At 47.4% G+C, this 15209-nt stretch overlaps 1 protein-coding gene across 7 annotated transcripts in view; it reads right to left on the bottom strand.

Moving 5' to 3' along the window:
- Positions 1-15209, bottom strand: part of LOC142586040 (E3 ubiquitin-protein ligase SHPRH) — a 444374-nt gene that overhangs the window by 233004 nt on the left and 196161 nt on the right. The window lies entirely within an intron of this gene.

Below are 15209 nucleotides of genomic sequence, written 5' to 3'. Positions count from 1 at the left end.
TGATGAGAGCGCCACTAAACCCGATATAGCTGCAAGGTTAGTGGGTGAATCTGTGCGCTTATACTTGTTGTGAATAAACTGCAGCGCTTTTCGCTGTACTTTTTCTAGTTTCGTTATGTTAGTTACTGAGTGGGGAAACCAAACTGTGTTAGCATACTCCAAAACCGGTCTAACGAAAGTAGTATATGCGAGAAGCTTAGTCGACATTGGTGCGAGGTGGAGACATCTTCGGATATAAAATAGCTTGCGTAATGACTTCGAGGTCACGTTGGCAATGTGCGCGTCCCATCTCAGTTCAGAAGTTAGAGTGATGCCTAAGTATTTATGCTGGTGAAATTTCGTTAGCATTGTGCTGTTAATAAAGTACAGAAAGTCACAAGGTTTTTTTCTTGTTACCGCCATGCAAACTGATTTAGTTGTGTTTATCGTCATTTGCCATTATTTTACACCATTCATTTAGCTGGTCTAGTGAGTTGCTAAGCGAAACATGATCTTCGTAGGTGTTAATTGTTTGGTAGAGGATGCAGTCATCAGCAAACAGTTTGATGTTACAATCAATATTTCTGGTTATGTCGTTAATGAAAATTAAAAATAACAGTGGCCCCAACATGAATCCTTGGGAGACGCCTGATGTGACAGGCACTGTCGCAGATTCCACATGCTGAAATAGTACGAATTGTGTCCTGTTTGTTAAGAAATCTGTTACCTAGTCTAAAATTTCCCCATCCCCAATAAAACCTCGCAATTTTGTGAATAATTTACTGTGGCATACGCGATCAAATGCATTGTTTGTTTTCCCACGTTCGCCAGCCACTTTACCCTGGTTGCTGCAATTCATGCGGTCTTCCAAAAAGCCGGCCTTCAACTGAGCTCCACGAAGTGTCAATTTGGGTGCCGTCAGATTACCGTGTTGGGACACCTCATTGACGCATCCAGTGTCCAATCAGATCCGGAAAAAGTTGGCGCCATACCCAATTTCCCTGTCCCACGTTCTGCTTATGACGTGCACTGCTTTGTCCCCCCCCCAGCCTGTATTCTTACTTTCAACATTTTGTCAAAAACTTCGCCGACATTGCTCGGCCTTTGACAGATCTTCTAAAGAAGAACACGCCATTCTCATGGGGCCTGGAGCAGGCTCATGCGTTCGTCGCTCTCACCGGGTTTCTGACCACCCCTCCCATACTTGCCCACTTTGATCCATTTGCACCGACCGAAGTGCACACTGACGCAAGCGGCCATGGCATTGGCACAGTTCTCGCCCAACAACAGAATGATATTGAGTGTGTGATAGCTTATGCCAGCTGCCTGCTTTCACCTGCCGAGAGAAATTACTCCATCACCGAGCGGGAGTGCTTGGCTTTAGTTTGGGCTGTGGCCAAGTTCCGGCCATATTTGTACGGCCGCTCGTTTTCGGTCGTCACAGACCATCACGCACTGTGCTGGCTGTCTTTCCTTCAGGACCCAACTGGACGGCTTGGTCACTGGGCTTTGCGGCTCCAGGAATTTTCATTTAGTGTCCATTACAAGACTGGATGCCTCCACAAGGATGCTGACTGCCTCACGCGTCACCCCATGGATCTTCCCGATCCTGCTGCGCAGGATCCGGTGACCTGCGTGATGGCTTTGACTGAAATGACCGATATGCGCGCTGAACAACAACGCGACGCATCCCTACAGTCTGTCATCGCCGGAGTGTAATCCGGCCGCACCGACGGCACGGGCCGCATGTTTGTGCTGCATGACAGCATCCTCTACCGCCGCAATATCAACCCTGATGGCCCTGCATTGCTCCTTGTCCTTCGTCATCTGTGATCCCACGTTCTCGAACAACTTCACGATGAACCGACGGCGGGACACCTTGGAGTTTTTTGCGTACATACAACTATGTACAACGCCAGTTCTACTGGCCGGGTATCTACTGCTCTGTGCGTCATTATGTCACAACTTTCGAATTGTGTCAGCACCGGAAGAAACTTCTCCTCGCACCTGCCGGACGACTCCATCCAATTGAAGTTCCCTCTGAACTGTTCTTTTGCGTAGGCCTTGACCTGCTTGGCCCTTTTCCAATGACGACTAGAGGGAATAGGCGGATCACCGTCGCTACTGATTACGCAACATGCTACGGGATAACAAACATGCTGCCGACTACGCTTACTGAGAAACCAGAAGAAGCGCCATTACGAAAGTGCTAAGTGCTTGCGCACGCAAGCAGCTTGGGACACCTACAAGGAAAGCTTGAAAATTTACTGTTCTGCCCTGTCTTCAGCTAACGATAAATACTTCACTCATGACCTACCATTTGTTTTAAAATCTAATTCCAGAAAGTTTTGGCACATTATAAGCCCAGATCAGGACCACACTAACATTTCTTTACACAACAATAACACTCCCATTCCAGATAATCATACTTTAAATACTTATTTTACCTCTACATTCACCACAGAAGATCAGGCTGATCTGCCAGATGCATCGGAGCTGAACTATCAATACATGTCACCAATTGCAATAACAGTTGAAGGTATTGCATGCCTGATAAATAACCTTAAGCTAACCACATCCTATGGCGTTGACAGCATTAATTCCAAAATTCTGAAAAACACCGTCACAGCATCTAGTAAAATTCTGTCTCGCATCTTCAGGCAATCTATAGAGACTGGACAGCTGCCTTCAGATTGAAAGATGGCAAAGGTCATACCCATATTTAAGTCAGGTAATAAACCAGAACCTGAAAACTCCGTCCAATATCATTAACATCTATATGCTGTAAAATGCTAGAACATGTAATTGCATCAAATGTCTACAGTCACCTGGAAGCCAACAAATTTTTCTTTTCTAACCAACACGGATTTCGGAGGAACTTCTGTTGTGAAACGCAATTACTAGAATTAACAACTGATTTGCATGCTAACATGGAAGAGGATCTCCAAACTGATTGTGCTTTTCTAGACTTCTCAAAAGCATTTGACCTCGTAGCACATTGCCGTGCTCTCAAATTATCTGCTCTTAAATTAGATTCTCTTACAATAACATGGATTCGCAATTTCCTTTCTAATCATCAGCAATTCCCAGCAGTTAATAATTTCTTCCTCTACTCTTTCGCACATTACTTCAGGTGCACGACAAAGCAGCGTTCTTGGGCCATTACTATTTCTAATATACTTTAATGACTTACCCAATAATATTTCCTCACACGTGCGCATTTTTGCAGACGACTGCATTCTTCATCGTTTCATCAAATGTGCCGATGATAATGCAATCCTCCAAAAAGACCTTGAACGTATTTATCTTTGGTGTAAGACTTGGCTAATGAAGCTTAACGCTTCTAAATGTAAAGTTATCTCTTTTAGCCACAAGCGTACTAAATCTACATTTCCTTATCACATAAATAACATCACTATTTTGCATGATACTCAATATAAATATTATTACGATATTATCGGGAGATATTCAAGAGAGGAGCTGCCACAAGAACGACGAAGTTGGTCTGTGCCTTGGCGAGGGCGAGCGTCAGCCTGGCTGCCCGGTTCCAGTCTAAATTGCCTGTCATTAGCCTCTTTTGTCTGTGTCTTTCTACACGTAACATTCTGGTGGAGGTTAGCGATTCCCGTTCTCACCACGGAACTCCGTAGTGGTCGGTACATTGAGCTTGTCACCATGCCTCCCGGTGACAAGACCGCCTCTGCAACAGCTTCGGCTTGTCCAATTGCTCCAACCGTCATGGTTGCCCAACATCGCGACCCTGGTGTGTTCTCTGGCCTGGAGGGACAGGATGTTGACGACTGGATCAAGCTCTATAAGCACGCCAGTGCTAATAACAGGTGGGACCCTATAATTATGCTCGCTAATGTCATCTTTTATCTCGGCGGTACCCCATGTGTGTGGCACCAGAAGCAGGACGAAGAGATAACTAGTTGGGAAAGTTTCAAAGAAAAGCTACGGGAACTGTTTGGCGACCCCATTGGCTACAAAGTTGCTGCGAGAAAGGCTCTTGCGCCTCGTGTTCAGACATCTACGGAGCCGTACGTTTCATACATCGACGTCTTGGCTCTATGCCGCAAAACTGATGATGCTATGTCTGCAGCAGATAAAGTGTCACATGTTCTAAAAGGCATCACCGACGACGCATTCAAGTTGCTTGTTTTCGGCAACGTCTCGACTATCGACGCCATCATTAAAGAATGCCGTTGCCTTGAACAAGCTAAGAGCCGCTGTATCACACACTACATCACGTGGCTACCCAACACTGCTGCTACGTTATTATGTGAGCGTCTACCGCGTCAGGCCACCACCTGTGACGACGTCACCCGTATTGTTTGCTGCGAGCTCGAGGCTGCCTGTTCACCAGCTTTCTCCACGGCGCCTCCCGATCCGCCAGCAACCACGATTGCGATGATTCAGGCCGTAGTCAGACAGGAATTTGAGAACATGGGTCTGAACTCCGCGTGTTCAACGTCTCAACCCAGTGTTCCCCAGTTCTCTACCGGCCCTCCTCATCCTCGGCAGTCCTTTTCTGCCATATCTCGCCGCAAGCCGTCCGAATTGTGTACCCCTGATGACAGGCCGATCTGCTTCCACTGCTGTTGCATAGGCCACGTCGCTCGTCACTGCCGCAACTGATGGCCACCACCTCCTCAGCCATACGCCACCACTTATTCCCGCACCTTTGGACCTTCTGTTCCCTATGCCACCCGCCATGAACCCACTACCGCTGATGCCCCTGCTCCGAACCTTCGCTACAGCCGCTCGCCCTCACCTCGACGCCACCAGTCTCGTTCGCCCCTACCCCGCCGCTTCTCTTCGCCGCCTATCGCCTCCCGGACCCAGCCGGAAAACTAGGCACTGCAGCTTCTGGAGGTGAAGCTGCGTTGTCGACCCTGCCCTCAAATCCTCTGCTCACGTTACCTACTAACCGAAACCTTCTTGACGTTGACGTTGACGGCTATCCTGTCACGGCACTCATCGATACAGGAGCACATCTTTCTATTGTGAGTGGTGCCTTCCGACGACGACTGAACAAGCTCCTCACCCCAGCGTTGGCACGCGTTGTCTGCGTTGCGGATGGCGGTACTGTGCCTATCATCGGCATGTGTACGGCACGTGTCAGCATCGCCGGCCGCCACACTCCTGTCCTCTTCACCGTAATTGCTCATTGCCCCCACGACCTCATTCTCGGCCTCGATTTTCTCTCCGCCCATTCTGCTCTTATTGACTGCTCTTCCAGTACCCTTCGCCTTGAGTTGCCGATGCTCGCAGAACCTTCTGACGCACCCCACTGCCACTTACGCTCCACCGGCTTTCTTCGCCTGCCGCCAAAGTCCATAGCCTACATTGAACTGTTCTTTTTCCCATCAGTTCCTGATGGCGAGTACCTCGTCACTCCTCTGCCTGACATACCAATACAGTATGACGTCACCGTGCCTCACAGTATACTTACTATTACTGCGAACCACACTCGCTTGCCTTTCTGTAACTTTGGGTTGGCAAAGCAAATTCTACCGCAAGGTATTTGCCTTGCCACCAGATTGTCTCGGCGACCAATACGTGGCACCGTTATCAAGCGATGGTTCTCGCGAGCTTAGCATGCCCCTCGCGCCAGCCTCGGGCATCGATCCCAACATAAAGAAAATGGTTGCGACGGACCTGTCCTCTACGCAGGCTGAAGACCTTTGCGAAGTATTATCGTCCTACCGCGATATTTTCGACTTCGACGATCGCCCTTTAGGCCAGACGCTCACGGTCAAGCATCGGATTCTTACTGGCGATGCTGCGCCTATTCACCGACGACCGTATCGAGTTTCTGCGTCGGAACGCCGAATAATTCAAGATGAAGTGAACAAAATGCTCGATAAGAACATCATTGAGCCTTCATCGAGTCCCTGGGCGTCACCTGTGGTGTTGGTTAAGAAGAAGGGCGGCACGTGGCGCTTCTGTGCAGACTACCGTCATCTGAACAGCATTACAAAGAGGGACGTCTATACCCGCTCCCACGTACAGACGACGCCCTTGACTGCCTGCAAGGTTCCAGTTATTTCTCGTCTATTGATCTTCGTTCAGGATATTGGCAGATTGCTGTTGACGATATGGACAGAGAAAAAACCGCGTTCATCACACCTGATGGCCTATACCAATTTAAGGTAATGCTGTTTGGATTATGCAACGCCCCTGCCGCCTTTGAGCGTATGATGGACTCCTTGCTCTAAGGTTTCAAATGGTCCACATGGCTCCGCTACCTCGACGACGTCATCGCCTTCTCGCCAACGTTCGACTCTCACCTTGAACGTCTCACAACTATACTTGATATATTTCGAAAGGCGAAGCTGTAACTGAACTCGTCGAAATGTCGTTTTGGCCACCGACAAATTACTCTTCTGGGCCATCTCGTTCACGCTTCCGGAGTACAGCCTGATCCCGACAAAACTCGCGCTGTCAGAGAGTTTCCGGTTCTGAAGACAGCCGCAGACGTTCGAAGTTTTGTAGGCTGTGCTTGTACTTTCGTCGTTTTGTTCCAGATTTTGCGACAATTGCTAGACCCCTAACTAATCTTTTGAAGAAAGGCGTACAATTCTCGTGGGGCACTGGAGAAGCCGCCGCATTCTCTCGTCTCGTCACTCTTCTAACCTCACCACCCATTCTCGCCCATTTCGACCCTGATGCCCCTGCAGAACTGCGTACAGATGCCAGCGGTCATGGCGTAGGTGCCATCTTCGTCAAGCGTCAGCGTGGCCAGGATCGCGTTATTGCTTATGCAAGCCGCGTTCTAGCATCATCGGAGCGCAACTATTCCATTATGGAACGAGAATGCTTTGCTGTTGTCTGGGCGGTTGCGAAGTTCCGCCCTTACCTTTACGGTCGCCCTTTTTCCGTAGTCACTGACCATCATGGTCTCTGCTAGCTCTCATCGCTAAAAGATCTTACAGGCCGGCATAGTCGATGGGCTTTGAGGCTACAAGAACTTTCATATTCTGTGGTCTACAAGTCTGGTCGCCTGCACCAAGATGCTGGCAGCTTGTCACATTACCCTGTTGACAATTCTGACTCCTCCAATATTCCCAGTGCTGCTTGCGTATTCTCTGTATCACAGCTGCTTCATTTCGCCGACAAGCAATGTCGTGATGCCTACATCAGAGCACTCATTGACCGTTTTGAACACTCTCCGGCCGATGCCACACTACGCCTCTTTGTCCTCCGCGACAGTACTCTGTACCGTCGTAACCTTCATCCGGACGGTTCTGAGTTCCCTACTTGTCAAACCTAAACACCTCCACTCAACCGTTTTAGAAGAGCTTCACGATGCACCAACGACAAGACACCTCGGCGTATCTCGAACCGATGACCGTGTACGTTGCTGTTTTGTCTGACCGGGCCTTGCCCGTTACATACGACGCTATGTCACCACTTGTGAACTTTGCCAACAACGCAAGAAGCCTTCCCAGCTCCCCTCTGGTTACCTGCTGCCGCTCGACATCCCTGCTGAGCCCTTAGATCGTGTTGGCTTAGACCTTCTCGGCCCATTTCCGGAATCTACATCAAGAAACAAGTGGGTTGCAGTTAGGGGTGACTTCGCGACCCGCTACGACGTAACCCGCACTCTTCCGACCAGTTGTGTAACTGATGTTGCAGACTTCCTTCTACATGATATCATTTTGATGCATGGTTCATCGCGTCAATTGCTAACAGACCGTGGCCGTACGTTTTTGGCCAAAGTTATTGATGACATCATGTGGGCCTGCTCCTTACAGCATAAATTTACCACCTCTTACCACCCTCAAACGAACGGCCTCACTGAGCATTTGAAATGCACCTTTACAGACATGCTATCAAAATATGTTTCAGACGAGCACCGTGACTGGAACCTCACTCTACCTTACATTACCTTTGCGTACAACTCTTCCCGTCTCGAAGGAGGAGGAAATAACTCTATTGAGTCCTGAGGAACCCCTCCCCACCCACTCTTGGTTTAGTGGTCGGCAGGGGTCGCGGGCCGCACTTACGTTGGGACGGGAAGCCCGTGAGCCTCCGCCCTTTCGTGAGCCCTCTGGACGGCCCAGAGCTGGTTCTGGTGGTCGTCGCTTTGCAGGGCGTCCACCCAGTCTTCTTCTTTACTGAACAAGGTGCTGCTTAACGCGGAGCATTAAGCGTCTCGAAACTGCTGGTTTTTCCCTATTTTACCTCCTGTATGGCCGAGAACCGACGCTACTACTAGACACTTCCGTCCACCACAGCTTCAACTAGCGCTTATGCCTGTGATGCGATCGGCCGTGCTGACCATGCTCGTACACTCGCACGTTCGTCTACAAGTGTCTCAAGACAAACAGAAGCAACGCTACGACCTCCGTCACCATGATGTCCATTTTGTGCCCAGCACCCTCGTGTTGCTTTGGTCACCATTGCGTAAAGTTGGCCTTTGTGAGAAACTGCTTTCCTGTTATACAGGACCATATCGCGTGCTCCGCCAAGTGATCGATGTCACCTATGACATAGTTCTAGCCACGCCCACTAGGTCCTCCGCTGTGACAACCAGTGACATTGTCCACGTCGCCCGACTCAAGCCCTACAACTTTCCACGCGCCTTGGATATTTAACAGTACTGTGACGGCGCTTTTGCCGCCAGGTGGTAGTATTACGATATTATTGGGAGATACTCAAGAGAGGAGCTGCCGCGAGAACGACGAAGTTGGTCTGTGGCTTCGTGCGTGCGAGTGTCGGCCTGGCTGCCTGGTTCCAGTGTAAATAGCCTGTAAATAGCCTCTTTTGTCTGTCTTTCGACACGTAACAATATCTTGGTGTTCGCCTAACTTCGACTCTTTCGTGGTCAATGCACATTGGATACATATGAGCTAATACTTCAAGATCATTAGGGAACATAAGACGCAAGTTGCATAATTCTACTAAAGACATTCGTAAACTACCTTATCTAACATTTGTTTAACCTCAGCTTGAATACGCCGCATCCGTCTGGTCTCCCCATCAGAAATACTAGATCAAAAAACTCGAATCTATCCAGGATAGGGCTGCGCGTTTTATTTCACGTTGTTATGACTATAACAAAAGCATAACACAAATTAAACTCGACCTCTCACTACAGCCCTTGCATTATCGTCGAGATATAACCCTGCTATCATTATTTCATAAATATGTCCATAATACAGCACCATCAGTCCTGCGTCTTGAACCTGCTCATTACAGGTCACACCGACTGTACAATCAGTTCAATTTCATGCGTATCAACGGGAAGACTAATTCATTTAACTACCCCGCTCTTCCAAGAACAATTCGCCTTTGGAACAATCTTCCTAATGGCATCGCTTGTGAGAGTGACCAGGAAAAATTCCGGCATCTTCTAGCAACGCATCTTTCAAAGTCTACATAACCTAACATGTTATTTTTTCTTGAGTTTCCTGTTATTACTGTGCTAATACCCCTTAAATACTGTTTTATTATAGCTAAATATTGTCCTGCTCGCTCTGTAACTCTATTGGTTATATTTTACTTTGTGAAAATTTCTTGTTCACTGACCTCTCGCGTTCAAAAGCATTCGGTCTTTCTTTCGCACGATTTTTTAACACTACATTACTGCATGTTAGTGCATTTCTTACACTGTATCTTTTGTATATGTATTCACATATGTATTCTAATTATTGTGTAACCTTTAAGTGCACTCTCCCCCCTTACACAATGCCTCTAGGGGCCTGTAAGGTATCTTTAAATAATAAAATAATAATAGTGACACAACCAGACGTCGCCGATTTTCTCCTCCACGACGTCATTCTCCACGACGGTGCACCTCGACAGTTACTTACAGACCGCGGCCGCTCGTTCTTATCTCGAGTTGTCAATGACCTCCTCCTCCGCTCTTGTGCCACTGAGCACAAGCTGTCCACTGCCTACCACCCACAAACAAACAGTCTTAAGGAATGTCTCAACCGAACAATCACAGAGATGCTGTCGTACATCTCCAACGATCACCGCGACTGGGACGCCATGCTAGCTTACGTTATGTTCGCGTATAACTCGTCCCAACATGAAACCGCAGGACACTCGCCCTTTTATTTCTTGTATGGTTGCGACCCCACATTGCCGTTTGAAACCATCCTCCCTTCAGTGCTGCGTGTTGCAACTGAGTACGCTCGTGAAGTCATCCATCGCACTCGCATGGCACGTCAAGTCACCCGATCTCGTTTATTAGCCTCGCAGCATATACAAAAAGAGCATTACAACCGCTGCCATCGCGATGTTAAGTTCGCACCAGGTGCTTGGGTGCTCCTCTGGTCACCATGTCATCGGGTTGGCTTCTTCCAGAAGCTTCTCTCAAGCTACACAGGGCCTTATAAAGTCCTACGCCAAGTTAACGACGTAAATAACAAGATTTCGCCGCTACACTTTGATGCATCTTCAAGTCAGATGCCTGTTAAGGTCGTGCATGTTTCGCGGCTGAAGCCATACTTCGCTCGCAGTACTTCGCCTAGCCTATCAAGCGCCAAGACGGCTCTTCGCCACCCGGGAGTCCTGTTACAGAAGGATGAAAGAAGAGAGAGGAAGAAGATCGGAGACGCTGGCTGCTGGGTGTTGTTGGTGGTCAGCGATCTTAACTATTCTTACTCAGCCTGTATATATATTGTAAATATAGTCTTTCTATACTCGTAACATCCCTGTAACAATATTAATAATATAGTAACTACCACCACTACTACTCTCCGCTTGTTCACCTACAACTGCGTAATTTACAGAAAAATAACCAACCAGAATGATACAACTAACCTTCAATCAAATATATCCCAACTTCAGCAATGATGCCGTACTTGGCAAATGGAAATAAATGTCAACAAGATGAAGCATGTTACATTCACAAACAGCCTCACCGTTATCTAACCACTATAAGATAAATAATTTGGAAATTGAATTCATTAATTTTTGTAAATACCTCGACATTTTTTTAATCTCACATTTAAGTTGGTCTACTCATGTTGAATACATCACTGATAAATCACTGAAGAAACTTGGTCTCCTCGAATGACGCCTATACCTCACAAATGAAAACCAGACTTAAAGTGAAACCAGACTTAACGCTTATGCCTCTTTAATCAGGCCATCTCCGGAGTTCACAATGATCATTTGGCATTCTCACTATGATAATCTCGCCCACATGCTTGACTCGATACAAAACAAAACAGCAAGGTTCATCACATCATTCTTTTTGCGATATCACAGTGTGTCTGCCCTGAAAGAAAGGCTTAAAATACTGCCACTTGCAATGTGCAGAAAACACACCCACTTATAATTCTTTCACGCATTTTATCACAGCTCACAGCATTCTATCACCCTTTGTTGTGGCCCACATTCAACAGGTGCATTATAATTTCAAGCATCATAAATTAAATTATATCTTTGCACGGACAAATAGGTTCCAAGACTCCTCTCTTATGCCTTCAATTAACGAATGGCATTTGTTACCAGCAAACGTTATCACACTAGCATGTCAACCTCTTTCCAAAAGGCATTGGTAACCTACAGTTATTGTTACATCGGGGTTTCAGTTTCGAGACTGAAACTTACTCGCCCTCATGGGGTGCTGTAATAGCAATGCTTAGCCTATTTAAGGCGCTATGCTCACAATAAACAAGCTCTCAGTCTCTGTCTGCGTCTCTCTTCAGGCCGCCGTCCCGGCATACCCAATGTGCCCAGTGTGTCGTTCTTGGCGGCCACGCCTACATCACAGTAACCCTTCGTTATAACGAACTCAGCGGGACTGCAATTGTCAATTATGAAAATCACTTGCCGATTCTTTGCGTCAAACCATCTGTCCAAAAGGCGCACGTAGTCTTCAAAAATAGCAGCAGTCATCCATGCCCACTTGTTACTTCTATAGATGTATTCCTTAGGAACAGTTGCATTTTGCAAGCACCGTGGCTTCTCCGCCTTCCCCAGTATCAACAAGGGAAGCTTGTCCTCGCCTGTTGCATTGGCAGAAAACAGCACCGTGATATGCTCCTTGCTCTGTTTTCCTCCGGATGAGGATCTGCTAAGGGTAGTGGACGTGCGATTCGGTAGCATGTTGTAGAAGAATGCAACCTGATCTAGGTTGTAGATGTCTTTGTCTTCATACTTTTCAAGTAGAGCTTGGGGCCGATCTTGGTGCCATATACATACAGTGCCACGGCTCACAGCTGTGCTTTCGCCAATGATAGAGTTCAAGGTCACACCTTGTTGTTTCTTGAACCACTCAAGCCAGCCATTGCTGCCCTTGAAATATTTATGGCCCCTTTGGAGGGCGAGAGCTTCGGCTTTTGCAGTAAGTGCAGGTCCAAGTACAGGGAGATTTGCACTCCTAGCATTCTTCAGCTACTGTAGAAGTGCACCTTCCCCTTTGGGGTATTTTGAACAGCAATTTCTCTTTCTCTTCGCCAAGAAGCTCTTTTCAAAGCCATCCAACACAGCTTCCATGTTTTTCAATACAGCTGATAAAGTAGACGGCAGTATGCAGAATTTCTTCGTGATGTGAGTTTTCGGCCAGCCACCTTTTTCAACTTCTTCTATCAGCAGAACTTTCTGCTCCAAAGTAGGGCACTTTTGCCCGGAGACTGACGGAGCCATTTGTCACTGTAGATCATAAAAGCACACGCGAGGCATGCCTAACAAATCACATGATCTGCAGCATGGATCCAAACGCACACACTGTTGGTGCCAAAGTGACTGAATGCAACATGCGATGCAGAAGGCAGAAGCTTCAAAATGTCATCAGGTCATCTTGCTTTCCTCATCAGTGCGGCCTGGTGGTGATGGCAACGGTTGCAATGGCGGGCTTGGCATCAGCTTCACATGTAGCGGAAGAAAGGCGATCAGAGTTGTGGAGAGCAAGAAGCAGGAACCGCGGAAGGGCACCCATTGGTGGAAGATTCTGCTTGGGAGGGCAGGCTGGAAGAGAGCAGCTTTGGAGGAGCAGCAACGTCAAAAGTGGCAGCGAGGAGGTGACGAGTTGACATGAAGGCAAATGAGAGAAGTGATGGTGTCCAAATGATGTGCAGACTAATGAGCAAATAAGGAGGGGAAGGCAGTGGCCACATTTATAGGGGGTGTGCAGAGGTCCCAGAAGACTAAAAGTGTATCACGCTGGAAAGCACCGCAAATGCCATGGCTCGAGTCTAAGTTGTGTTCAAAAAGTGATTGGCCGCTCATTGTGGGTACGCAGCGTGATTGTGAAAACTGAGCTTTCTTGCAGCAGGGGCTTTACATAATTAATGGGCAATTTTTCGCCGAGGTGTGCAGCTGTGAAGTTTGCAAAATGAGAGTTTTTGGCGCACTGTTGTCGACGACACTGTGCTAATTCTACGGTTTGAGTTTCAGTGTTTGCGCACTGTCGCGGCCGTGGCATTGACAAATGTCTAGAAAAATGGCACTTATAATCGGAGGGACACTTCTTTTGTGCTTTTCGGCAGGTTTCAGCACCAGAAGTGCTCTTTAGAGCGGTACAACTTTACTCATCGAGCACACCCCATGGAATGCTATGGCACAAGTCTGCCTGCGGCCTTTTGACCACTTTTTGACAGTTAAGAGACCGGGCTTTCTGGCATCGCAAAGCGTCAGGAAACTTTATTTTCGTGTAAATTTTATCACGGGAGACACCAGCGATGCGATTGCAATGGAGATTAACAGTTTGGGCACGCTGACTGGTTGGAGATGGTAGCCAAACCAGCAATGTGTTTGTCGTGCGATGAACGGCGACATGTCAACAAGTGCTGCCTGTGTAGCTCCTTGTAGCTTTGGCATAGAGTGACGATGTCGGTCAGGGACTGAGGATTCTTTGCAAGAAGCATGTTGAAAGCGTCGTCCTTTATTCCTTTCATGACATGCTGGATTTTGTCGGACTCCAACATCGTCGCGTTGACTCTCTTACACAAGTCCAGAACATTCTGAATGTAGCAGGTAAATGATTCACCCGGTTGCTGTGCACGTTCTCTCAAACGTGCTCAGCATACAGCTTGCGCATAGCCAGGTGACCAAACGCAGCCACTAAAGAGGTCTTGAAAGAGGACCACGTCAGAAAATCGGACTCATGGTTGTTGTACCAGAGTATGGCCACACTAGCGAGATAGAAGTGCACATTCCTCAGTTCTGCCGAGTCGCCCAATTTGTTGTGGGCGCATGCCCTCTCATATGTCATCAGCCAGTCCTCCATGTTGGTGTCGTCCACACCGCTGAAAATGGCAGGGCCCTGTGGCGAAGCATGCTAGAGCACATGATGGACGGAGGAGGTACTTGCTGGAATGGAGTAGGAGGGGTTTGCTGGAATGTGTCTTCAGGCATGGTTGAGCGTAGGGTACGGGATCGAAGTTCCAGGATGGACGTTGTAGGCCGAAGCACCCTCCACCACTGGTAAAGGTGTTTATTAGTCGCCGGCGTTTGGGACTGATCGTTAGAGCAGTGTCTTGTGTCACCAATCTCAGGGCGTGCGGCTGTTATGAGAGATGGGGTTGTGAGACGCAGAACAGCACAGCAAAGAGATTTTAATTAGACTCCCGATTTTAGAACTCTATACCGTGGGTGCCAAACGAGGTCGATCCACGTGGCGCCAATGACCGTAGTGCTGACTGTTGCATTATGCGCGTTCCTCACATTTTTCCATCGCGCAGATTGGCCTTAATGAGTCGATAACCTGCAGAAATCACCTGCTGTAAAGATGAAAAATCCCTCCTGTTTCTTGGAAAAAAAATGGAAAGCGGAAGTTTCTAAGCAATAGAAGATTGCCATTAAGCACAGTGTGACCCACTATTAAACTGAAGACCTAATTGGTATTTAGGACAACTTCACTATTTCTTCAGCTTCGGAGGGAAAAAAAGCATTTGACTCTATTCTACTGAAATTCTAAATCTAAAATATATTTTCCAGAGCTTCATATATGAACTGAGTTGCTATCAGTGCTGGCATACAAACTTGGTGTTCCTTTATTAAGAGCAGAGTATACTATACATCTCAATCCCCAGATACCTAAATTACTTATAGCTAGCTAGATTCTTGTTATGTAATCTGAGTAGCCCCTTGAGCATGTGCAGCACCATGTTTCTTGCACAAAATCTGCAAGCATAAAAGCTTGTGTTCAATTTTCTGCTATTCTATATTTGATTTGATATTCAGCTTTCTTTCCCTTGATTCGATTCAATATTTGATTCAATATGTACTACACGATATTTGCACATCCCTAGTTACAAGACATT

Source organism: Dermacentor variabilis, chromosome 6 (genome assembly GCF_050947875.1).
Source record: "Dermacentor variabilis isolate Ectoservices chromosome 6, ASM5094787v1, whole genome shotgun sequence".
NCBI classification, from domain to species: Eukaryota; Metazoa; Arthropoda; class Arachnida; order Ixodida; family Ixodidae; genus Dermacentor; species Dermacentor variabilis.
The sequence above is the reverse complement of the archived record's forward strand: the minus strand, read 5'-3'. Positions and strand labels throughout refer to the sequence as shown.